Here is a 24,852-nt window from a genome sequence, read left to right as displayed (position 1 = left end):
TAAGCTGCTCTCCTTAGCAAAACACAGAAGTATCTTGCCTGCAACAATTTTACAGTGTGATGTGTAAAGAATAAATAAATAAAGCATATTTATTTCTCCTCTACTAGTGCTAACCTACATAAATCCATGCAAAATATTCATGAATACAGAACATATTGCAGCATTTTAAAAATAGTCATTAAAATAAATGCAAGAAAATGCTGTAAATCATGGTTCCTCTATGAAAGTGAGGTTGTATCACATCCAAATGGAGCCATAAAATGGTACTATCAGTAAAAGTGATGTGTTTACCCAAACTACACCTTTAAAATTTAGCACAGAGATAAAATGTATTTGCTGGGAAACCTGTATGAAATGCACTAACCTTTGCCTACTAGATAGCAGCAAAGAAAATAGATGTGTCTATATGTTTGGCTTCTTACACACAGCAAGTTGAATTGACCAACACACTATTTCTAAGGGAGTCAGACTTTTTTTTACTTTAAGCTCAATGTAACATCATTTGCTTCATCTTATTCTGTTGTATATTTACAATAAATTATACTGATACTATTTAATAACATTGAAAACCCAAGCAATAACTTGATTATCAAATAAAAACAGAGAAAATTAAATAGGAAAGTTAGGACCATTCATCTATTCAACTGAGTAGATTATACACAGACAGACAAATAATAGATACAATGCAGATTAAATTATCTTTTTTTTATCTGTATTACTGGCTAGCTTTTTGTTTATTATTTCCATGCTTTATCTGCATTGATGCTTTTACACAAAGGTACATAAGAGATATTGGTTTTGTGCAAGGTCACTTCTAAAAGAGACATGCTGAGCACAGAATAGTCAAGCAGTTCTGTTGGACTTTTTTTCATGTGTATGCTTACTGGCAAAAGCAACTAGCATAATGCTGACAAGCTAACATAATGCGTAAGATTGGCAAATGGAAAAGAACTAAAGTACACCCTTTCTTTTTCCTTTAAAGATAATTTGCAAAAAGAAAAAAAAAAAACCACATCCTTTTAAACTTATTAAAAATGCTTGAAAGACTTGTCCTGTGTATCAGTTATCAAAACTATTCTGGCTAGCCCAGTGCCAAAGCCCTAGAGATTATTCTGGATAGTTGGAAGGGGAATGAACATCAAAATAACTATGGCACTTGGAAGGACAAAATGGTTTTCTCATTTTGGAGTGATTGCCTGATCTTTGAGAGAATCAACAATCGTTTAGATTTAATGTTCCAATTCTAGAAGTGTTGAGTACTTTTCCAGTATCAAAGACAGCTTGCAGAAGCACTCAGACATTTTCAGTACCAAAACACTGTGAGAGAGATCTAATATTGCTTGAGGATATCTAGAGGATAATGTCTTTTTTTTACTATTTTGGGTTTCTATGTAGAAACCAAATTTTGTATCTATCTTTTCCCTAGCCTATTGGAAGGGAAGATGATTGGATTGTATGACTCATATTTCTTTGAGACAACATAGGAATATATTCCAGAGTTTAGTACAAGGGCGTTTTGCATTTTACCTTCATTAAAGAAATGTTTGTTTGGGTTTTTTGTCCAGATAAGTATAACTTTTGAATACTACTCATTCATTCTTTATAGGGCATAAGAAAATGCTAGGGGTTAGACAGAAATAAGTCAAAGACTCATGGCATTGTACAGGCTTAGGGAAACAGGGTGGCATATACAGTACAATCCTCAAGCCTCTCCAGGACCTAGGAAGAGTAGTTTACTTACTTTTCTTCAAGTTGATGGATTATTCTTATGCCTGAGAATTCCTGTGTCATGAAAGTAAAATAGTATCAAGTATCTGCTATCCAAGACTTCCTAAAAAACAGAGTAAAGATTTATGTGACCTTCATTCCCACCATAACACCTATGACTAGAACATCTATCAGTTTTCACCGATGTAAAATCTCATAGAAATGCACAAACTAATGATCCTGATTCTAAAAAACCTTCAATGACTGGTTGTCAGTTTTGAATAAACATAAGCTTTGGAATAAGTAATCTAGTTAAATAACTATGGGCCTGAAAACAAAAGTCCCCACCACCAACAACCCAGTCCTCCTGTTGTTTATAGCCTTATTTTCTTCAGCTCTGTCTGCCATTAAATTGTAACCTTTTTGCAGCACTGGAATATCTTTCTAGGTATTTATTTAGTGCCAAAAGTAGTAAGGTACTGATTTTAAATTATCCTCCAGGAAAAATCAGCCACTGCCTGGGAGATCAGACACAAAGTTGTTGTGTAGCATTACTGCAAGAGAGTACACAGGGAATTCAGCCTGTCATTTGTGTCTCACAGGTCTCATGTACCAGTGTTTCATTGTAGGCAGAACTTAAATTCTCCATAGCTATGAAATATGAAGCACATTGATAAATAGAAATAAATACTTTGCTTAGAGATAGACAGTCTTATTTTCCAGCAATGAGCAAAATTAGATGGTCCCATCAGCTAACTGCTAAACTTGATAACGTACTGATCATAGAATTACTTTCATTACCGTCTGCTTATTTTCAGTAGGACTGTTCTAACAGTATCTCAGGTTCAGCATGTTAGATCATATTTAGAATCAAACTGAACACAGCAGAAGCAAACTTTTGTCATCTCAGATGTTGCAGAGGTAACTAGTAACAAAACCTTTGCCTATCTTTTCCACTATACACTCAGACTAAATAGCTTTGGGGAAATGGAAGGGAAGAAGAAAAAAGGGAAGAGCATAGAAAAGCTAATCTGTCATCAAAAGAGGACTAACATTCAAGAGACATCTATAAGAGTGATTGAGAGTCAAGCATGTGCCCCTGCATCTTGCAAAGTAAATTTTTGGGATAAACTATACAGGACATCCTTTTTCACTGCAGGAAATTTGAAGCACATATTTACTTTTTCAGGGAGTTAAGCACCCAATTGATGCTATTTAAACTACTGAATGTGTATGTGCACATAAACAAGGCCGCTTTCTCCAGTACGCATCAAACAAACAAGCGTGCTTCTGACTGCATTATAGCTTGAGCAAAAAGTCTTCCATCTCAGTGTGCTTATAAACCTGGCTCTGTTTGCCTGCTTATAATGATCTGAACAGAAGCTTGCAACCACAGTGGGTGCAGGAGGGGAACTTACACTGACCAATACATCAGTACAAAAATTTAAGCTGAAAATTCTGAAAACATGGAATTCTTAGCCACATGGACCCAGATTGTTTTCAGGATTTCAATAATACTCTTTCTTTATATAAAAAATTCCTACCAGAAATGAATAACTATGAACATGTTATATTAGCCTTTCAGTCACACCTTTATGGCAAACCTGAACCTTATTGCTTTTGGTTTGCTTTTTTTCTTCTCATACTCAGCATAAAGAAAATCCTTTATGAACAGAGTTTGCAGTTGTGGTAATGGATAAGAAAGTATTATTCTATTTTGGAAAAAATGAAGTCAGTTTTACCAAGCAAGGTAAAAATTCTGGCCAGGAACTGTAAATATAGCCTTGGAATAGACAGTTAATACAAGCTTAATGAATTTGGGTTGGGTTAAGATCAGACAACTTTGGAGGGGAAAAAAAGAGATTGGAAATATATAAAAGATATTGTGCTGAATTTGTTTCCATTAAGAAGGATTTTTAAAATCTGTTTCTACTTCATCATCTCACATTAATATAACAGTAGTATTACCTGATCCTAGTGCTTAAAATAGGTCCATTATATTTAGAATATCCACATACGATTACTTCAGATTCCCTGTAAGAAGATTAGAGCTGAATATTACTGATTTTAACTACAAAAACTACTGGATATACATAATGCAGCTTTTGGCTGTAATTAAAACTGTAAAAGCTATGCCCAAACAAAAAAAATTCAGACTCACCAAACTGTTTTGACAGTCAAACTTTTTAAGCATTGTAGCCTAAAGGCTCTGCACTCAAAGATGAATAAGCCATTGCAATAATCCCCAAAAAGAAGAGGTGGAAGTTTATTAAGTCATCCTAATGCTTTTCTTTTATACTGCTGTGTCAAATTTGGTGTCTATAAAATGCCAGAGGAACTGAAAATTGTAATGCTAATAAGATGTTTGTACTGCAATTGTTTCTGATGTTACATGGCATATCACAAAAAACTAAACATGCTGGGCAGAAATAGCCAGAGAGTTGTCTAAGGAAGGAAGACCAGACTAGTTAAAGAACACAATGGAAGTATAAGCAGAACAGCAATTTGGAGATACCAAACCTGCATTCAAAAGAGATTTTCTGCTGCCTTTTGTGTCTGGAGAAGCCTAACAATGCTTCACACTCATTTTCGCTGTACATAGAACCCATATACAATGATAGTAACACAAGGAATAACAGAAGGAAAAGAAAATAGGATTTGAGGTTCCTCTCATTCATTTCTATTCGTTACCCAATCAAGCAGGTTATAACTCAAAACCAAGCAGGCCAATTTTACAAAGTAACTGAGACAGTGAATTAACACTAGAATGGTCCCCTTAGCATCAATAATTGGTAGATGCCAGCCTAAGGAAAGCTCCTGAGTGTCGCAGAGCTAAATTTTTGGTTGATTTTAATAATGGTAATTCTTAATAGTTCTTAATATTCTTAATATCCTACATTTTATCAATGTCATGTCCTGATCTCCCCCAGTCACATGCTTATTTTTAAAGGTATGTCTATACTGATGCCTGTACTTCTAAATAGAACAAAAAGGGAGACACCTCTAATACTGCAGCACTGATCATCCGTATTGCATCCCATGTTCCCTCACGCTGTTTTTGTCTCTGACTGGTAGTATTCACAGGGGCAATATCCAGACATCCTTCAGGGAACATGGGGACTGTCTATAGTGGGAGTATGAACCTGACTGCACCATTGCTACCACTACCTCCAACACTATAGTAAGCTTTTGAATCCTCAGACTCTATAATGCACTTTCCTGTTATATGCAGACTAGAATACCCCTAGAAATTGGAATACCTCTTGTTTCTGAATGTGTAAACCCCATTGCAATGGGCTGAATCGGAACAAATTTTAGATGTTCTGAACCTGAAAAACATGTACACACATTTGTGCCTTCAGACCACAGACACTGTATGGGGTCCAGAGGAGGCCACAAGCTAAGTGCTTGGTGGTATAGGTGCATCTTCAACATTAGAAGAATATCAACATAGAGCCAGCCCAAGAGATCTGGCTAACAGCGTGCGCTCCTGTTTCTCATGAGTGATGAATCAAGAAACTGCAAGTTCATTTTTGAGAACCTCACATTCATGATGTGTTTTAGAGTTTTCTATGGCAAGCTCAAAGTGCCATTCTGGCTACTGGGGAAACCAAATTCCTGAGACAGTGGAGAGCAGTCTCCTTTACTGGAGGCAGATTAGTGTCCCACAGTGCCAGCAGCAGATGGTGAGGGCAATCCGGGAAGCCCATATGATAAGGCATGAAGGCCCAGACCTACGTAGATAAATGTTCAAAGAAGATGTCTAAATGACCATTTAACAGTACATAAAGATATGTAGCAGAGAGGAAAGAGTTGGAATCATTAAACAATGTAGATAGTCATCCTGAATACCCTGATGGTAAAGCTAATTTTTTACTCACTGAAAACTATGTGCTTGGGTACTCTTCTACTACAAATAAGAAGCCACCTAAATCAAAAAGTGCTGGTGTGGAGCATTCTAAGAAGAATGAGGATCAAAAGGACTGTGCTCCTGCACTGATTACCTAATTCAGATACTGATCTGAAAGTACTGGTAGATGAGATGATGAGACGAAAAGTGGGGACTCAAACCTCTCCGCAAAATGTTAATTGAAAAGAAACCAGTGTTCATAATTAGGGGCAAGAAGAGCAGGTAACAACCTTAGATGTCTCAATAGTAGAAATGTCCATCAGGCATACAACAGAGATCAATTATGTAGCATCTAATTTGGAATAGTCTACTTGTATTCTTTTTTCAAACAGTAGATAAATATCCTATCAGAAATGCCAGTGCAGTTTGTCATCTGGTGGTTTTAATTATACAGGAATACTATTCTCATGTCTGTGAAATTCACCATGAAATGGCTAAAACATTATTACAAAAATGAGAAGGATCTGATATATATTATAATTAAATGTAAATATTTCTGAACTCAAATCCTGTGGCCGGAGTTGGTAATAACTCCCCTTTTCACATTTATACAGTGACTAGTGCTCTGGCTGTAAATGTGAGAGAAGCAACATCCTAGATAACTGATTGACTAGTCAGTTTAAAATATTATATGCTAGAAATGGGCTTCTTCAACCCAATGAATCATTGTCCATGAAAAGCTCTTAGGATGTGCAGGCTGACATTACTGAATCTAGGAAAGCAGTCTTCAGTGAAAGATATTTCTGAAAATATTCTAACAAATCCTCAGATAATGGTTCTATCAGCTGACTATCTCATTTAGATAAGCCTGGGGGCAGATCCAACTGCTGACATGAACCTTTTAAACAGTCAAGTTCAAGTTCCTGCTCTGTCCAATTCACATAACAAAGCAGATGCCCGAACACAGAAAGTCTCTTTAACCTAGCTCATTTGCCTAGCAGCTTTCCTTTAAAAGTGCAGTAAACAATAAAACATTTTCATAATTTAGAATTATGCTTTCAAACAGGAAAAACTAATGCTAGTCCAAACTAATTTATAATGTTAATTAGGCAAGGATTCTAAATAATTACATGTATTTCTCAGTTTATAGATACTTCTACCAAAAAAATATGCAGAGCTTACTGTAGAATGAGCCTAAATTCCGATTGCTGCATTGTAATTTGACCTTTAGCCTCAGTTTTGTATTAACCTCTGGGATGTAAAATATTAATGAGCTGCTTGACTCCAAATTACCAGTGTTTTGAAAACTCTCTAATAATATAAATTAATTTCATAAATTAATGTGGTGTTTTCTCACATAACTTGTCGTACTTTGATACTACCCAATGTAGATTTCAATTTTATAGTAACTTAATCATTGAACCATCACAAAAGAATGCGCACTGTTCTTATTTGATAATTTAAGTCTAAATGGCAAAGGAACAGTGATTGACAATGGAATCTATATAAGCACCTATCTTCAAGACCATGATATATTTTGATGTAACAATTATAATGTAGATGCTATTTTCTAGCCTTTTCAATGGTTGCCTGTAATAAAAGAAATACAAAAATATTTTCACCCAATTTAGAAGAGTACCACATAAAGGTCATTGGAAGGCTTACCTTATGTATAATATATATAAACACATTACTTCATAACATGAAATATCAAAACCTACAAAAATTAATTAATGAATCTTTATTACTCATGTTCCTTATTTCTTCTTCAATAAAAGTGATAAACTGATTTATTTGTTATGAGAAAAAGGTCCTCATATGCTCTTCAAACTTTTATGGTTTACAAACAAAATAAATTCCAAAGCTTTCCTTTCTCATCAGCTGGATACTATATTGATGAATTTTACATGTAAGTTTTAAACTAAAAAATATTGTAATGTTGAGAAAGATAATGGGATTGAAAGGCAAATCTTAAAAAGATGCTTGTAAATTTGAAAGACATACAATGACTGGGGAATGTCATAGATTATGAAAAAAATATACATGATATCGAAAGGTGCTCTCAGCTTTTGTGTATTATTTGTACATTTCATTTGCAAGAAAGGCCTCTATTGTTCCATTTTCTTCCCATAGAAAATTTTACAGAGAAAATAAGTGCTACATTGCAAGACTATACCCAGGTATACAGCAATTAGAAAACGAAGTACGGTGGCTAAAGCTATCTGAATATAAAATACTGAAGTAGTGTATAAAGTTGTTTCATCTTCTGTGGTACAAGCAGAATAACACTGTAAATAGATGGTCATAGGTTCCAGGAATCATAATTATTAGGATAATGAAAATTTAGGTCCCGTCCCCCCCTCCTTTTTTTTAACAAGGGGTCCAACACTGCATATAATCTTTTCTTTCTGCCTTTTTCTTTTCTTTTCTTTTTTTTCCTTCTCTTTCTTTTTATCTCTCAGCCTACAATCTGGCCATAATGGTAGTCTTCAGTTTACTGTAAACAGCAATTTCATACATGAAATACATGCATAGCATTGGCTAAATTTACGTTGCAGACTTTAGATTTTCTGAAGCTTCCTTTCCATTGCCAGATCAATCTACATCATCTGGTAAGATAGCCCTAGGAGTGAGAGCCACTGAGAGCAAAAGTGGTTTTTTTTCCTGGCTCTGTAACTCTGTAACTAGTTTCAGCTCAAGAAAGTTATTTAATCTGCAGATAAACAGGTTTACTCATCTCTAAAATGAAAAATTAGGAATTTGGAAAGTGATTTGAGTTCTCAGATAAAAGGCTATTTATGAAAACATTTTGTTGTTTCCTAGTCTATTTGTTGCACATTGTTTTCTTCTGCAATCATGTCTGAATTCAAAAAAAACCCAATCAACAAAAATTCTGAAGATCAGTCATCCTGATTGTCTCATTGCTGCCACCTAAGAGATGAAGCTGAGCTTTTCTTGGGGGTGGTGGGGTAGTAAATTCCTTTGCTGCAGGTGATCTACTTGGATATCAGCAGTATTTTTTTCATTAATATGATATGAATGCGAACTCAGAGACCACTAGAACTATGAAAGCTTTATTAGAAGATCAATATGGAGATATAAAGTTAGAAGTAAATATAAGCTTTATTTACACATATATAAGATGATAGTAATAGTAATATGAGATTAAGTATCTCTCTATATAAGAAAAATTCAATGGGAAGTCAACTTAAATTTCAGAAAAAATGCACTTTCAATATTCATTGCTGTTTCAACTGCCATTCTCTTGATTTCTAGCAGCATAAAATATGTATTATTTTCATTCAACCATTAGAATGTAAAGTACAGCAAGAATTTTATTTTGTTGTTCTCAATATATAGATGACACAGGCAACAGAAAATTATTGCCCGTCTCGTGGTTTCAGCCCAGGCGGCAACAAGGCACCAGGCGGCGGCTGGCTCACTCCTCCCCACCCGCTGCCGGTGGGATGGGGAGGAGGATCAGAAAGGAGAAAACAAAAAAACTGGAACCTCGTGGGTTGAGATAAGGACAGTTCACTGGGACAACACAAAAAGAGAAGTTACAATGACTATGGTACTAATAAAAGAATACACAGAACGGGTGATGCACAGTGCAACTGCTCACCACCCAGAACCGAACACTCCGCCACTTCACACACAGGGAGCGCACCCCCCTGCCGGGTCCCCAGTTATATGCTGAGCATGATGTCACATGGTATGGACTAGCTCCTTGGCTGGTTCAGGTCAGCTGTCCTGCCTGTGCCCCCTCCCAGCTTCCTGTGAAAATTAACTCTATCCCAGCTGAACCCAGGACACCTTGATATTAAGGAAGGGAAATTCTTTTTATCTAAGGAGAACAAAGACATGGGACACAGGCAGAGGCATATCTAAACTTTGTGTACAAGTACTATAAAGCCCATTCAAATAACATACTATATATTCATAAATAGTAAAACACAACTCGGTGAACTACTTCTTCATGTGTTTTTTGCTTTAACAGTTTACGTATACATAAGAACATGCAGAACTCCAGGTGTCTCAAATAAAAAATGTGAACCATAGTTTTTCCACTTCTGAGCATCAATCTTGCACCATTGTTGTCTTCAGCTGCTGAAAGTGAAATTTCATACTAAGTTTTCTTGATTGATTACTATAAGACTACAATTTTCCTTTCTCCCTCCAGTGATTTTTAGTCAGGTGATATGAAAAAGTTGGTATTACAATAACATTTTTAATATTCTTGACAAAGAACATAATAAACCATAAAAGTATTAATCTGTAAACATACAAACACACGTCGTAAATATGTTACACATGTTAAATGCAAGCATATTTCTTTTCTGTGCAGCCTCAACTGCATTGAAGTTAAGGAAAATGCATGCTATAGGTAAAGTAGCATGCCTTTGAACAACAATAATTGAAAAAAAAAACCAAACAAAACCCACCACAAAAACCAGCTCTTGAACAAAGAATTTGAGTTTTACAAAGGAATTGAATATGGAAAAAAAAAAAAAAAAGCCTAAAACATGCAATCAAGATTCTAGAGTAGAACACGAGTTCTAAAGCATCACAGAGGGCCTCACCTTTGACATCTGGAAAAATACCCCTGCCCATTAATTTTTGTTATAAGCTTGAATCTTTTGTGTCTTCCTGGCAAGGAGACAATTACGATATGGAAATATTTCTATACATAGAAAACAAGAAAAAGTAGTTACAGTGAAGACTGTATACCAAAAGGGGTTACTAGACATGCAGTTGAACATCCTCCTCACAGTATCTTAACTGTGGAACTTTGGTAACTATAAAAATTAACAATTTTAGTAGCTGTCATGAGAATATCTGTTCCTACACTAGTATAAAGGGGTTTACCCAATGAATAATTAGAAACACTTCTGAAGACTGTGGAGGGAAAACCAGCATCACCAGCACCTTCCGCTGCAGCGCTTGGAAGCTGTAACCTAAGGTTTCTTGGTAGTGAGCCTACACATATGTCTATCAGCATATGGTAAAGCATTCCTGGATTTATTAAATTAGATTGTGTTTGAAAGTCTATTTATGCTGAATTGTTAACAGCAAGTCCTTTCTCCTTCTATGATGAAGAAACTTCATAGCACTTTACATTACTGATCCACCTGGAAATCACCTATTAACAAAAGCAGCAAAGAACCTCTCCAGAACAGATTTGTTACTCACACTCATGATTCCTTCTTCATGGGCTGACTTTTGCATTTAATGCTCTTCCTTTAGTGCATTTAATACATTAGCAAGCTTGTAATCACTATACAGACAGATCCAAATAAAGACATACCTCCTACTTCTGAAGTAAAGTTCTTCCCAGCAAAAGCTCATGTTCTGTATTGTATCCTATATTATCCTGATTTGAAAGCCATTCATGTGTTCAACATAACGAAAGCAGACAGGAGTAAGGTTGTGTGATAATTTACTTCCTGTTTTACAATACATGAAGCTTTACAAGTAGCCAGCCAGCCATTTCACACTAGCCTTTTTCTGTAATAGGGAAGGAACTACAAAATGAGCAGTGTAATAATTAGGATATGTAAGTTTTAGAATATTTTTCTTTTAATAGATAACTTCCTTAATTTTTTTAGACTAGCTCATATAAAGCTGTCAATATTGCCAAAATAGAGTGAAAAAGACTAATATAATTAAATCCTGCCAGCTGCCTCTTTATATGTGGTATTAAGAACTTTCTTATATAAAGGCTGTGTTTTTGAAGGTTTTAACTGGCACTTTTCATGGTTCACACTGACTAGTCTAAGTGACAGACAATAAATGAAGGTCCACAGCCTTCCAGCTCGTAAAATGCCAATTCATCTTCTGTCAGCAGGCATTAAATAACAAAGTCACTAATGGATTGTGCATAGAGTAAAATAATTTATACTGAAAAGCTGGATAAAAGTATAAAATACTTTATTGCACTGCCCCCTCATCCTTGAAAAGACTTGTTATACCAGAGGAAGTAGTCAATAATAAGCCACCCAACAATTTTGTTCTTTTAAACCAGACACATATTATTGATTGATTCCTTTTTGTTCAAAGCAAATGATTCAAACTAGTCTAGATAAATCTGGACTAGATAAGAGGAAAAAGTAAAAATTCTGTTTCACTGAGCACCTGAAGACAAACTATCAGACTGGTACTCTGTACAGTGTTGATTACAAAAGCAAGCTATGACTGTAAATCAAAAATTACAGCTAAAATTCCAAGCTCAGAGATACAAACTCCACAGAAATACAACCCTTGAAAAAAACATAACAAAGAAGTCACATGTAATAACCGTATCTTCTGCCAGCTGAAGACTCCCATGAAGGTTTAAATTGCCTTGCCTGACTTTAACTACCATGGTACCTATTGGCCCCTCTAGTGAGCATGTAATTATAGCTCTCTGCTACATCTTGTTCTATAAAACAAAATGGTTGCTAATATGCAACAGCAGTAACATTCAGCCAGCTTCATTGTGCTCATAATGTGAGTTCAAATTAAAAACTAAGCCTCTGAGAACTTCTGTGTTTATACAGTACAGAGGCAGCTCTTATTGTTTATATAGTCCCTCTGCTAAAACTAACAGATTAGAACAATACTTCTATTACATCTGTCATTTTAATACATAGTACTTTTTCAGTACTGAAAGGATTCAGTACTGAAGGGATTAAAAGAAAAACTCCAAATGACATTATCTTTAACTACTCCATTCTGTCTTTATAGATAGGAGATACAAACATTAAAACATAAAGAATTAAATGCTGTCCCTTTTATCTGTGAACTGCACCTTCCATATGTGTTTCTTATTATTCCAAGCTTTATCAACTTGTTCATGGCGCATCTGGCATTTATGCATTTGTAGAGACACTTTTTAGGACTGAGGAGGGAATTGCTTATATGATTGTAAAGATGGCTGGAAAGGGAGGCTGAATCAAGGACCATGAGGGAACAAACTGAACTCAAGAGACATGCTGGACTGTAAAATGTAAGAAAGGAGGAATGTTTTGCAAATCTAATTAAGTCCAGTGTCAAACTAGTCAGTACGAAATTGATGGTTTTCTTCTGCCTTTTTTTTTAGACTTATTTGAAGAGCCTCTTCATTAAGCACCCTCATTATAAGTGATTCTGTTATGTTAAGATTGATGCACTAGTGCTTTTGTTTGTTTGTTTTTTAACAGAATTGACTCTTCTATTCCCACTTCTAAAAATGCATATGAGTAGTTGCACCCGGGCTTCAAAGTTGGAGGTAGAAATCATGGTCTAAGTTTAGGATGATTACTAACTTAGTTTGATAATAATGGAAACAAGCTTTTTCCTAGTGGAGAAAATGGCAAGGAAGTTGAATTAGAGGTTTTAAAAAATGAGATCACTATGTGTTGTGGTTTAACCCCAGCTGGTAACTAAGCACTATGCAGCCACTCACTCACTGCCCCCCCCCACCCAGTGGGATGGCGGAGAAAATCAGAAAAAAAGGTAAGACTTGTGGGTTGAGATAAGAACAGTTTAATAGAACAGAAAGGAAGAAACTAGTAATGATAATAATAACAATAATAAAATGACAATAATAATAATAATAATAGTAATAATAATAATTGAATATACAGAACAAGTGAGGCACAATGCAATTGCTCACCACTCTCTGACTGATGCCCAGTTAGCTCCCGAGCAGCGATCCCCTCCCAGGCCAACTCCCCCAGTTTATATACTAGACGTGACGTCACATGGTATGGAATACCCCGTTGGCCACTTTGGGTCAACTGTCCTGGCTATGTCCCCTCCCAACTTCTTGTGCCCCTTGAGCCTTCTTGCTGGCTCGGCATGAGAAGCTGGAAAATCCTTGACTTAGTCTAAACACTACTTAGCAACAACTGAAAGCATCAGTGTGTTATCAACATTCTTCTTATACTGAACCCAAAACATAACACTATACCAGCTACTAGTAAAAAAATTAACTCTATCCCATCCAAAACGACAACACCATGGAAACAGCATATGCTAGTAAACAGGCTTGGCATGTCTTACAACAGGAGGGGACATTGTAAGCAGAAGCAAGAGAAGAAATAAACAAGTTTCTCATTGTTAAAAATGTTCTGAAAATTAAATGCAGCTTGGAGGCCTCACAGAAACCTAGAGAAGAGAAAAATTACCTAGACTTATGGCACTATGAACAGACTGCTGGGAAAACAGAGGACTCAGTAGACAAACCAGTAAGCAAAGCAGTGGAAATGAAACCTGAGCTATGATGGCTCTACTGGTGGAATTCATGGCTAACAATCAAGTTCCGTAGCATTCCTGGGGAAAATAAAGTCAGACACTGTGATAGTCCATATGCAGGAGGAAGGGATGTTTTAAGCCCAAGCTATCATCCATGTCACTCACAGGAAGGATGCTGATGTTATGGACAGAGCATTAGGGAAAAGAAAAAAAAACAGTAAATGTACGGTCTAGCATTCCTGTGGGAATTGTCAAAAGCACAAAACTTTTCTAAGGTTTTTCTTATTTCTGCACCACAGTGGCATATAAAAAGATGCACGTATTCTTACAATCTAAAGTACCCCTGGATTCTCATCCATCATCAGCTGCTTTATTCAAAGTGCATGAAAATGAAATAAGCACAAACTCTCCAATTCTTCACTGAGTTATTGTATGCCACTCATCACAAAGTTCATTACATGAAATGAATGTGTTTATTTAATTTTATTTGGCTACTTGAGCTTTTTCAGCAAGTCTAGACATAACATCAGTTTATCTTTTCATATAAAGCTCCTTATAGCTTTTCAAATGTCGGGCATGTGAATCTTTTCTTCTGCCCTGCCAAATGAATTACAGTTGGACAAAACTGGTCTAAAAAATTAGTACTAACTCTGGATAAATCATAGCTAGAGAGAAATAAAGCTGTATAAATATTAGTCATTCAGATTTGCTGTGTAGATGATAAAGCATGTTTTGGCAGTTATTAACAAATGCTGATATTTTACTGGCCATTACCACATCCTCAACAAATGTGCTCATGAGTAATAAAGGTCTACTTTAGTCCTCCTATGTGGTGAAATAAAGGTAACATAGATATATATAGGCGTAAATATTCCACTGCTTAAGACACAGTCTACACGATACATTTTTGCAAATATGCTTCAATCCAGTCACATGGCAAACAGCTATGTTGCTCTTCTATATTATCCATCCACAAAACTTGCAGAGCTATGTGATTTCATGCACTAGGCTTTTCTTTTTCAACATTAATTTTTTTCCACTGAAACATACTCTAAGCTTTTGGAGTCTTACGAAGACGCAAAAGGGTGCTATCAAGAGAGGGGGAAAAAGAAATTTTTTTTTTTTTATAAAAGATAATGTTTTTCTTCCCTAGAACTGCACTGCAGTGAAAGCCAGCAGATAATATTAAAAGGACAAGTGACAGTCTTCATACCTCATCATGTTTTATAGTTCTAAAATGGAACCTGCTAGATATAATTTTTCTTGTGTGTATGCATCTACATATATACACAACCCCTCTTCCCTAAACACAAGCATATGTATGTTCACACATGTCAGTGTTTTAAATTATTTATAATACATCTCCTATTCACAGGAAGTTGTTCAAAAAACCCCTTAAACATTCAGTTAAACAAAAATAAGTCTGATGTCTAATGACAGGTTTACAGTGCAGGAAAGTGGCAAGTCCTCTCTTTACTAGGGGACACACCAACAATGACTTCTGGTCACAGAAGGTCTAAGAGGTTTTTTTTACAAAATTCTAGCCATTTGTACACTCAGGATTTCACTTCACTGTATAGATTTTTATCTTCTCTTGTGAAATTGTCACATTTATAACTGTTCAACAATTCTTCAAAACATTTAGCTTTTTCCATTCAACTTATATGAAAACATGGACTACGTGACATGGCAGGAAAAGAAGCAAGCCCAAAGAAGTATAAGAAGTCTGTAGTCAACTCAGCAGAAGTACAAGAGTAAAAAATAAAAATATGGTCCTCCAGACTCCCATCCCTGGGCTATAAGATTATTATTCCCCCAATAATGAAGTGATATAGAGAGGGTCAGAGAGAACAGAAAAAAGCAAGTGTCCTTGGCCTTCTCTATAGCCACTACAATTCCAGATGCCTAAGTTATATTTCAGCTCTGATTTGCTGTATGGATAACCTCATTTTGTCTCTGACTATTGTGATAGGGCGTGTCTACTGTATTTTTTCCTCAGCTGATGTTGCTTTAAAAAGATAGTTATCAAGATAGTTGAATTCCAGTGAGGCGAAGAGTTTCTGAAAGATTGGCTTTTAGAGGGGACCAGCAAAGAACAAGCCAGTGAAATTCCAAAGACAAAAGGAGATTGTTCACCTAATTTGTAATTAATCTGTGACATTGCTTGCCACAAGGTGTTGTGGACACTAAACTAATTCAAGGGTAGAGTAAAAGTCCATAAAATAGAAATCTATCATGGACTTTTACCTACAAAAGGCAACTCTGCCTAGAAAATCCCTACAGCAATACGTTGGGAGAGTATTTTTGGGAAGGGCATCACTATATGCTTGTTGTCTTCCTGTACTCTTCCCTATTTAATCAGGGTTGGAGGCAGTACCAGGTTATTCCTGTGGTCCAACATTGTGCTCAGGCAGAATACTCTTGGAAGAACAGATCTAAGAATAAACATAGGAAGGAAATGCAGGAAAAAGCTGAGTTGCTCTCCACAGAGCTTTGAAGAGAAGGCTGTGGGGACTAGAACACAGAAAGAAAAAAAGGGCTTAGCAGAATTCGTATGTGGAAAAAAACCCAACTCATTAAGAGTTTGGAAAGAACAAAAAAGGCTGTATAAAAGATTTTAAGTTAATTTTAGCAAATCTGACTGTAGTGGATGGAAGAGCTATCAAGGTGTCTGACAAACCTGGGAGGTTAGAATGGATGCTACAATGCTTACACTCAAAAGGGAAGAACATTACCTGTAACAGAGAAACAAGAACCTTAACTGTTAATATCCCAGTAACATGCAAGAAGCTGTAAAAAAATACACAGTGCTGGATGATAACATAAGAAAATCCTTCAGACCAGGCTTTTATACTGACACACTCACTAAGAGAAAAGGTTCTACTCTATAAAGATATCTAGTCATTCTTTTCCCTACATATTGTATGCATTGTATATCTCTCTCAGTGTGCTTATACAGGCCTAGCACACAATGGTGATAAATATAATAAGTAGTAATGACTGCTTCTCCATCTTCTGGGTTCCACAGTACAGCTGTAATCCCTTTGGTAATGACTTATACCACCAGCCCATCTCTGTCATTTTATGCTTCAGGGAGGGAGAAGTGGTAGACTTTGATGACAAGACAGGAATCCATGATACTTGGGGAGAAGTAAAACTGAAAACTGCAAAAGCATATTAAAGTAGACTATGTTGTGAATAAATTTGTTTAGCCACAACATGAGTTGGATGCTAAGTTTGTTATTTAAAGATAAACTTGAGCGTAGATTCATTAATTTGATTCACTGGTTGTCAAAATTAACTCCAGTGTGAAAGTGTCTCTTTAACACATAAAAAGCTTACATTAGACTGCTCACAGTGGCTAATCAAACAATGGAAGAGTAAAAGGTATTGGTTCAAAGCTGCACTGACAGACAGGAACAGTATCTGGAGACTTTAAATTCAAAGGAAAAAGTCAGGGGTGACTATCACAATAAGCCGTTCTCTTTAAGAGGTAGCTTCAATCATACTGAGAAAGAATTAAATGGAGACAGAACAAAGACTTTACAGATCTCATAAGCATACAGAAGTCAAGACAGGTCAATCTGGGAATAACTGCTGTAGAAGGATCACAGAGATAAAAGTATAAAATTGACTGGCCTTAGATCTTAAGACAGTCACACTAGCAGTTGAAAATATCAACTCATCTGTAAGATTTGCTTTCTTTAGGTAGAGCAGAAAGCATCAAACAAAAAGTCAAGGCTCTTGACCCACATTTAAAGCTAACTTTAGGAGATATTAGCAGGAGTCAGATCCAGGGCTATGAGTACATACTTAAGAGGACAGAAATAAAAGTCATTTCAATAAGCACTTAAGAAGAACTCTGCTATGAAGATGAAAACTCTTGACACCTAAAGATGAAGAATAAACTTAGAAACAGGTAAGTCTGAAGAAATCACATGACTAAGATCACCAGATCCAAAAAAATATACACACAAACTCCCTATACTTCTGAACATAGGTGAGAGTATTTCCCCTTTTTTGAACTACCAGTAATCCACTGAGCTGGTTAAAATGAACCAGTGTCAGGGTGCCAAGGAAGCACTTTTATTCCTGGCAAACAAATCCTGACTGTAAGTCTTTGCTGCCATTTAAGGTGTAGTTGGAACGTATTGCAAGTATATACAAACTAGACTTAAAACAAGTTCATCTGGGCACCACAGAAAAGATGACTGCATAGAGTCAAGTACAAATGTCAACAAGTTCACCTCAGAAAATACTTAGGTAACCAAACTATGACAAACTTCATGATATGCCAAGGGAGATGAAACACCCTCCAGGGATTTGGTGATTTGTTTTAAGAAGATGTTTTTCCTTTTTAAATAGAATCACACAATGCAGTAGCTGCACAGACACCTGAAAACACAGATCAGTTATATAAAAGAAGATATATTTGCTGTACAGGAAAGCATCTAATGAAAATTTCAATCATAATGTGAATATATGGCTAGACCTACATAGCTACAGTCTCCACTTCTCAAATAGCTTTCAGCTGAAGGACAAAGATGGAAGTTTCTGGTTTTAGGGAGCATGAGCTCTCCGCATACTAAACAGCAACATTCCAATGCCTCCTGAAATAATTTGAAAGTGTTAACTGGGTCAGGACTGAGTTAACAATTTCTGTGTAACTTTAAATTAAAAAACCAGCAGATATTGATAAAAAATTTCAAATGTTTTTAATACATCTGTATCAACCAATGAAAAAGCCTTCTTTGTTCTGCAATGAAACATTAATCTTAGAAAATTAAACCTGCTTATTATAATATTCAAAAACGTGTGAAATGAACAAAATGATATTAACATGATTAAGAAAGTTATTACTAGTGTTTGGACTTATGATATCAACTAACTATAAATGAGTTCTAGAAAGAAGCACACAGCTACCTGAAAAGTAAATAGATCCCTAATGTCTACACTGATGTTCTTCAAAAGGGTTGATCTTCATAAATCAGAAGAGGAAAAATGCAGCAGCGAGGCATACTTTCCCAGGTGTCATAGCAGTATTGTTAAATTACTTTTCTTCTTGATATTATATTAATGTCATCACTGTTAGTTATTACCTGTGAAGGCCTGAGGAAAGAGCTATAGAACAAAGGCCTTAAAACTCCCAGGAGAGAAGATAATAGAAGAAAAATCTTTACTCCTAGAAAAGTAGAACTAGAACCCCATTTTCTTCCAAGGCATTACAAGATTCAAATTTTAGTTCAAGTACAATAAATATAACTTTGCTGTGTCTTCTGTTAAAAAAAGAATGACTTGTCATTACTAAAGAATATAAATGTATATCCAAACTGTCAAAAGGTGACCTTTCAGCTGTATTCTGTTACATACAACCACGCAGCTCTTAATTCTGTTTTGGCTATTTATCATCAGCCTCATGTCACTGCGCTGGTTAAGTATCTCTAAATTTGCTATGCTAGGAATGGAACTCTTTAGGGATGTAGTTGTCACAGTAACAAGCAATATACCATACCTAAAACAAGGCCAATTACTCTAGGAAAGGTATGTCCAACCTAGCAGTCATCTCACATTCTACAATTTCATCCTGTCAACCAGTACCTACAGGAGAGTAATGCCTACAGCTTCAGGTATGAACACCATTCTACAGAGGACTGCTGCTTTGTCAATGTAGAAATATTTTGTGGAGGGAATTTGATTTTGAAATGTGACAAGTTTTTTGGCAGCCCACCTAGTAAGCTGCTGAGGCTCCCATCCTGGTAAGCTGTCAGGAAGGTAGAAATCCAGGGCCTGCAGCTTCTAGCGTGCTAAACTCCCAGACTCCTTGGGTCTTTTCACAATTTGCCTGGTCAGCAGCTGAGGAAGAGTGTTTCCAGAGTTTCTAAGCACTAACTCCCAGAACTTCCATTATATTGGTAAGAGTCTAAGTACTTCTAAGACTTCAGACTAAACCCTCCAAGCTCCAGTGCTAACATACTAGCCATAGTTCCTGGCTCACAGCATTATGCCAGATAGCCCACTAACAGTCTGAGCAATCTCAGAGTAGGGACTAGGAGTGCTAGCTTTCTATTTTTGAGACTGAATCTACCTGATAAACTGGATAACACTCCCAGAGATAGACTGTCCCATAGTTCCATCCCCTGTGAACGAGAGCTTAAAATGTTACCACATAGTTCCTTAACTGCATTCAGAAAAAAAAATCCAGCTGAGCAATCCCTTTTTCAAACCAGAGTCTGTCTGTGCAGTTTCACATATCCTTTTGCTGAATCTGTTACACTGGAGACCTTCTGCATCGCCTCTGTGCGATTGTTTTCCAATGATACTGAGGTTTGAAACTAGTTATGTCTCTTTTAGAAAGTATCCTGCCCTTTCTTTTGATGGTTATTTACTCTCCAGATAGATAAATTTGCTAAAAGAAAATCCTGAAGTCATCTAAAGTGTATTAAGCTTTCAGCCCTAGATTTCTCACTTTGAAAAACAAAAATATAGTGGTTTTGGTTTCAATTTCTCAGAGATAGATAGCAACAGCCATGTAAGATTAAAGTCTGCTCTAGCCAATAGGATGTTTTACATCTGGTGACATTTTTCTGTGATAAATACCTTAATGTTTCCTTTGAGTTCACTGTTACCTTGATGCTATTAACCATAGTCCGGACAGGTACCAGTAAAAGAGTTTTGAGCGACACCTGCAAACTGATCAGGAGGAGAACACTCTTACCAGCTATGTTGTTGAAGCCCTGGACAGGTTTATAGGACGTACTGAGGTAACCCACAGCTGTGAATGAACTAGAAAATTCAAGCAGGATATAGCTATATTGTACCAACAAAAATTTGTTGCTGCTGAAGATCAAAATACATCTTTATAAATAAATAAATGTTATTGAACATTTACTAAATAATGCATTCAGGACCTGTAAGTCACATCTCCATGCAAGACCCTTCTCATTTTATTTATCTATCCATGCTTGATTATCACCCTTGTCAATGTCCTTGCATACTTGCAAAAAATCTAACGATTTCTCTAAATACTGCCCCAAAAGTACTGCAGAATATCAGTTCTCACTATCCTTAGGAGAGTATCCACAGCAAAAGACAGTATTTAGCAGGGGTAAGTAAAGAAAAAAGCAAAATCTGACAATGGCATCAAATAGTTTTGACTGATTAATCTCAGGAAGTTTTATAAGGAGCACTGTAAGGATTTAAAAGTAGGTTGCAAAGCAGCATATTGCAGGAGAAATTAAACATAAAGAATGCAAAGTACTCCACAGAGGAGGAAAACTTTGAGCTATTAATACAAATTGATGGGTTCTACATAGCATAGTCAAGGAAAATCAGCTAGGAATCTCTCTGGAGAGCTCTATGAAGATCAAGGGTCAACACACTTCAAAAAGCAACTAAAAGACTACAGTGCATAAATGCAAAACTTTTGGGTAAATTATAATACCTTAATAAATATTTACTTAATTACATTACCTAAATTAGACTATAAATAGATCCTTTCTTATGGAAAACTCCTGTAAACTTAAGGAGTTTCATCAATTTAACCCATTTCCAGTTGTGACCTTAAATTTCTGTCATGTGCCTTCAGTATTTAAAAATAATTTTGCTTTAATATTCCTCAGCCTGTCAGTGCATTAAAAAACTTACAGGTTTTGGCTTACACAGGTAAGGACCTCTACATAAACTGAAGAATCTAGCAGACTGACCAATACTAAGCAATAGCATACAGAAACTGCTATTCTGCTTTATAAAAAGATATTTTAATCACAACATCTGCTGATGATTTTATGAGGATGATCACAGTAAAGAAATTTCAAATTCCTTTTTTTTTTTTTTTTTAAGATTACCTACATTCTTGAATTATTGCCACTCTAAAATATCAAAGTAAAGAGATAAATGCATCCTAAGAGGTACAACGATAATATAACAACTGTCATTTTCAGGATGCTATTTTAAAGATATTTACTATGCTTTAGTTAAAGATCATCTTCAACATGCAAGGAAAGGACTAATTATCATCCACAGAAATTAGACCTTTCTAAGTTAAAGTGAAACAAATACAGAAAATGTTCAGGGTACTTTTACTACCAGCCCAACACTAAAAATCTGTGAGTTGATGCCCTGCCCTCAAAAGTTTGTAAGACTTAGAACTTATTTACTTAAAAATATAATAAGTACCTGGTATCTTAATTTAAATAAAGTTTTAGTATTCATCTAATTGAATCGCTGAAGTTAGGGCTGTAATACAAAATGTGTAAGACATATGAAATCATACATTTAGCAACACCTAAACCAAATTAACTATTCCAGGAAAACAAATTCTAAGATTCAAACACATTAAAGCTAGACTATTTCAATATAGTTATCTTTTACTTTAAGTAACTGAATAAAAAAATACAGATTTGTCATAAAAGTCAAGACTCTTGCTTCTTGACTGGTACTACATAATTATATTCTAAAACTAATATAATTTTGTACAAGTTATAGCAATTATATTCTACAGTTTTATTTGCAAAAGGTGTATAAAATAATACAGAAACCCTGAAATAACCAAACTGTAGCTTCATTATTTCATCCCATTTCTCAAGCCATCATTGCAAAACAGATGTAATGAAAAAATAAATAAGACAGAAAGATAAAAATCATCAGTGCCTTGAGGTGTAAAATGAGAATCACAGAGACAGGAGGGTAGTTTCCTTGAAAGGAAGCTTTTAAACAATAACAAGCTGTTTTTCATTACAGAAAGCCAACTCAGTGAACTGTTATATAAATCATAAACAATATGTATGTGACAAAAAGCTACAAGTTACTGTAAGGACAGGTGTACAATGCGTCTTTACAGACTTACCAAGAAGAAGTCCTTGTTCTTAGAGCTTTCACAGATGATAGAACTTATGTGTAAAAAAGGTCTTTTACAATTCAAAAGTCTTTCAAAAGCTAAGAATGTAAAAAATTGCATGTATGTGTGTATGTACATGCATACACACACACAAAATCAGAATACTTAAAATGCACTAATTCTAGTGTCATGTATTTACATTAATCACTTAATTCAAGAATGCTGTTGTAATAAAGAGTTTTCATGTAATCCAGATTGATTATTATAAAGGCATGAGCTGAAGAATACAATATGCAACCTGTAAAAAGTTAAAATAGCAAGACACTAACCAGAACAGGCAGCAAGAGAACTGGCAGCTGAAAAATCTTGAAGAGATTCAAAGAAGTACTGGGCTATTAGACTTAGAAATGTGCTTCATCTTCAGGGATTTTCTTATTTTTGGTGTTTCTTTCTCCTTTAAAAAATGTTTATTCTTATTTCTTAAAACCCTGATCATAAAACATAACTCTTTTTTATTGTATTACTTTTTTTTTAGCATACATCTCAATCGGGTTTGGGTACCTTGAGATGTATTTGAAGAACTTAGCAACCAGAAGCTGAAAGCTGCAAATGGCAAACCTGAACCCTAACAATACCAAACTGCATATCTGAGAGAGATATCTCAGATTAGATCTTTCTTTCAGAGATATAAGCCACCACTATCCAGTATCCCTGAGGAACAGACAGCAGAAAAAAAAACCTCACTCCAGTACAAAAACTTGTAATTATACCAAAGAGGAAAAATGGTTTGAACTTCCATTTACTTAATGAAAAAAAAAAACAAACAACAAACCAAAACCACCCCAAACCAAAAAACAAAAGACATACACAAAAACCTCTTAAAATTTGAACAGCAACAAGTTTAGAGCCTTATTTTTAAAAATAGAAGTGGCAGCTGCACTTAGTTTTAAGAGTGCAATACAGTTGCTGTGAAATGATGAAGAACTCTGCTTCACACCTGCATGTCTAGGCACATCCGTCCACTATGTGCTTGACCTTTCATGCAACTGAGTGAAAATTAGAACCAGAGTTTCAATTTTCACTATCAAAGATAAAATCACAAAAGAATTCAGCTGCTGTTGAAAGGTGTAAAAGAGCTGTCCAAAGCTTTTTCTGGTATTTCTTTCTGACATAAAGTAACCAGATGCAGATTATTACAGAAAAAAAATCCTGCCTTGCAAGTATTCGCACCTGGCATACAAGAAAGCTATGTAGCATAAGCATATATACATACACACACATTTACTTTTTCTTTCTCTAGTTCTCTGCTTCCTTTTCTCTTTCCTGCCTTAGAAATAGCTATTAACTGTTGAGAGAATGCTTGTTGCTAAGCAAGCTCTCATTTGTCAGTACCACCCACAGGCCTACCTTTTTACAGAACAGCTGAGACTTGTTGCTGCAATTCATTAGCCAGGTCCTGGCTGCTAATATACTCAAGTAGTAAAGTTATATTTGGAAAATCCTTCCTTCCATATAGTTGCTGATAACCTTATAGGAGATAGATTACTGTCTGTTGAAACTTCATAGGCCTGAAATTTTCCTTTAGCTGCATATCATTATGTAGGCTAACTCTTTAATTCCATAGGTATTACTACTTTATTAACCTTTATTTCTGCTTAATTTGTCCACATTTGCAGACTCTGATTCAGCAATTATTCCCTGTATATTATTTTAATCTCATATTAGTTCTGTTTCTCTGCTCTACCTAACTTGCTTTGTTTTTTCAAATAGGCCATTTTAATTCCAGGTGACCTGCCCATCAGTCAAAGAAATAAGAAATGATCTACATCTAAATTGCTGTGGGTTCATCCTTTTTCATGCCACAGTAATTAAGATGGTATATATGCACAGATACACACTACATACAGAATGTCTTAAGTACTGGGAAATACATTGACACATACTAAGTAAACCTGTCATAGGGTGATATTCAGTAGACCTTTTCATTTTAAACAGCAGAGGCTCTGCAAACCAGATAAATTTAGACATTCAGATACTCAGTGTCCACACACAGTCTTTTAATAAACCTGTAGGTTCAGGCATATAAATTTCTTGAGGCCTGCAAATTTCCTGATTGAATTATTATGTTATATGGATATATCCAACACCTAGATGTATTATCTCAAGTCAAACCTGACTGATGTATAGAAACACATTTTTCTAAGCTGTGAAGCAATGCTCCCTAAACAGAATTCCATGGGAG

The sequence above is a fragment of the Aquila chrysaetos genome, chromosome Z (genome assembly GCF_900496995.4).
Source record: "Aquila chrysaetos chrysaetos chromosome Z, bAquChr1.4, whole genome shotgun sequence".
NCBI lineage: Eukaryota > Metazoa > Chordata > Aves > Accipitriformes > Accipitridae > Aquila > Aquila chrysaetos.
Note: the sequence above shows the minus strand (reverse complement) of the source record.